The following is a 3,058-nucleotide window of genomic DNA, read 5'->3' on the forward strand; positions in this document are numbered from 1 at the left end:
GACATCAATTAGTCTCTTATCTTGAATTCATCAAGTAATTGACCCATTCTGTTTGAAACAAAGTTGATTTATTTGACATCGATCCAGAATATTGAATTTCAGCCCAGTTATTGCGGTTATTAACATCAGCAGAAACAAATCCCAACTTCCAGAATGAGGTTCTGCTGCTGAAACCCTCATCCGTGCCTTTGTTTACCTCCAGACTCGACTATTCCAATGCTCTCCAGGCCCGGCCTTCCACTTTACACCCTCCGTAAACTTGAACCCACAATCTCCAGATCAATAATCAGTCCCATTATTCATTGTGTCACTGGCCCAGGCTGTGGAGAACACGGAGCAGCTCCCACTCCCACAGCACTGCGGTATGAGCAGGTACCGAGTCAGCCTCAGTCATGAGCACTGGAATCCACGAGTCCGGGTGTGTCAAAGGTGCACGGTGAACAATCACCAAAGTGAAACATTTTTGCCGCTTCCCTTCGATACCTCAGCTGGTCGAGCGACAAGACTGTCGTGGAAAATAAGACAAAGTCATCCTTCCGTCATTTGTTCAATTCCTGCTCGAAGGAGAACGTGTGATTTTGCAATAAGCAGCAATTAGTTCAAGGTCGCTCTCTTAACTTTACAGGCACCTCACAGATTAACATGTTGCCATGAAGGCACAGGACGCCTCTTTTCCTTTCTCAAATCTGAAAACTTTCTGTGTCTGCCCAAACAAGGCTGCTCTGCCTCTGCTCACCAGCAGGGAGCGCTTTTGAGCAGCAACACTTCAAAACACTCAGCTCTCGCTTTCAGGCAAAAGAAGTCTTCGATCAGCACCGGACTCCACGAGTCTGAACGTGTCAACGGGCGCACGGTGAACAATCACCAAAGACAGCACTGTTTATCACTTCCCTTCGATAGCTCAGGGGTAGAGCGGAGGACTGTAGTGAATAAAACAAAATGAAGTCATCCTTCGGTCGCTGGTTCAATTCCGGCTCGAAGGAGTGAGTGTGATTTTGGAATAAGCAGCAATTACCTCAAGGTCACTCTCTGAACTTTGCAGGCAGCTCACAGATTAACATGTTGCCACTCAGGCACAGGACACCACTTTTCCTTTCCAAAACCAAAAGGCTTTCTGTGCTGCCCGAGCACGGCTGTTTCACTCGAGCATTTCCCTCTGCTCACCAGCAGGGAGTGCCTTTGAGCAGCAACACTTCAAATCGCCCTCAATTTCAGGCAAAATGGTCTTCGATCAGTCAGTCAGTCAGGGCTCTCGCTGCTCCTCGAGCTCGGGCGGCTGTTGCTTTCCGGTGACCTCGTCTTCCTTCCGAAGGCTCGGGCTCTTCTCAGCATCACTCATGATTACTGCGGCTTCCCGTTCTGCTGTTCCTCACTTGCTGATGCTCGATACCGCTGATTGGAGCAAAGTATTTAATATATTCAGGGATCGGCAACCCAAGGCAAGATTTCTCTGCTGGTCTTGGAGCAGCTTGAAGGCGAGTGTGAGGCAGGAACTGTGAGGGGCGATTTACAAACAGCAAACGAGGAATTCGCTCAACTGGTGGAGCGCTCACTTGGCCTGTGAGAAGTAGCGGGATCGTTGATTATATTCTCCACTCACCGTTTGTCTTGGTGCAATTATACAGAAACAAGAGTGTTGTCAGTGAGTCCATCGCCCATGGACTTCCTAAACTTCACTGTGTGTTTGGATGCAGAGAGATCAAGGGGCAGCAAATCTTTTGATGTGCTGCAGTAAGCAAAAGTTCTTGATTTTGCGATGCAGCAAAGATGGAAAGATGAGGTGAGAGATGGAAAAAAAGCTTCGTAATCCTTGATACCTTCTCTGAAGATTGAATTCAGGACCTTCAGATTATGACACTGATGCACTGCTTGCTGCACTGAGAAGGCACTTACCAGGTATGGAGCCAGGCAGCACCACCAAGTAGGACAGCTTGCAAGGTATTGAAGGCCATAAAATTTTGCATAAAAAAATCCAAGCCAGGTAGGAATCGAACCGAATGCGTTATCCATTGCACCACTGGCCCAGATTATAACGAATTAGTAGCAGTGGGAGGCAGTGGGCATGGCGGAGGTACTAAATAAATACATTGCATCTGTCTTTCCCAAGGAAGAAGACGCTGCCAGAGTGTCAGTAAAGGAAGATGTAGTTGAGACACTGGATTGGCTGAAAATTTATAAAGAGGAGGTACTGGAAAGACGAGCTGTGCTTAAAGTAGATACGTCATCTGGTCCGGATGGGATGCATCCTCGGTTGCTGAGGGAAGTAACGGTGGAAATTGCAGAGGTACTGGCAAAAAACCTCCAAACATCCTTAGATATGGGGGTGATGCCAGAGGACTGGAGAATTGCAAATGTTACACCCCTGCTCAAGAAAGGGTGAAAGAAAAAATCCAGCAACTGCTAACCAGTCAGTTTAACCTCGGTCGTGGAGAAAGTTCGAGCAACGATAATCCGGGACAGAATTAGCAGTCACTTGGATAAGGATTAGGGAAAGCCAGCACGGATTTGTTAAAGGCAAATCGTGTTTAATTAAATTGATACATTTTTGATGAGGAAACAGAGAGCAGATGAGGGCAATGCAGTTAATGTGGTGTGTATGGACTTCGAAAAGGCGTCAGATAAAGTGCCGCATAATGGGTTTGTCATCAAGATTGAAGCCCATGGAATAAAAGGGGCAGTAGCAGCATGGATACAGAATTGGCTAAATAACAGGAAACAGAGTGTAGTGGTGAACGGTTGTTTTTCGGAATGGAGGGAGGTGTACAGTGGTGTTCCCCAGGGGTCGGTGCTGGGACCACTGCTTTCCTTGATATAATGTGGAGATGCCGGTGATGGACTGGGGTTAACAATTGTAAACAATTTTGCAACACCAAGTTATAGTCCAACGATTTTATTTTTAATCCCACAAGCTTTCGGGGGCTTTCCCCTTCCTCAGGCGGTGTGGAAAACTTCTTTACATCGGGAGTAGGCAGTCTGTGGAATTCACTTCCACGGTTAGTGTTTGGGGCACACAGTTCTGTAATGACAAGTGGTCCTCATGTTTTTATCCAAGACAGGC

General features: G+C 47.0%; 1 non-coding gene across 1 annotated transcript; it reads left to right on the forward strand.

The window, feature by feature from the left end:
* The first annotated feature begins 890 nt into the window (after positions 1-890).
* trnay-gua (transfer RNA tyrosine (anticodon GUA)) lies at positions 891-983 on the forward strand. The gene is made up of 2 exons: positions 891-926; positions 948-983. It is a non-coding gene; the product is annotated as a tRNA-Tyr (tRNA).
* Positions 984-3,058: the final 2,075 nt, after the last annotated feature.

The sequence above is a fragment of the Heptranchias perlo genome, unplaced genomic scaffold (assembly GCF_035084215.1).
Source record: "Heptranchias perlo isolate sHepPer1 unplaced genomic scaffold, sHepPer1.hap1 HAP1_SCAFFOLD_254, whole genome shotgun sequence".
In the NCBI taxonomy this organism is placed as follows: domain Eukaryota; kingdom Metazoa; phylum Chordata; class Chondrichthyes; order Hexanchiformes; family Hexanchidae; genus Heptranchias; species Heptranchias perlo.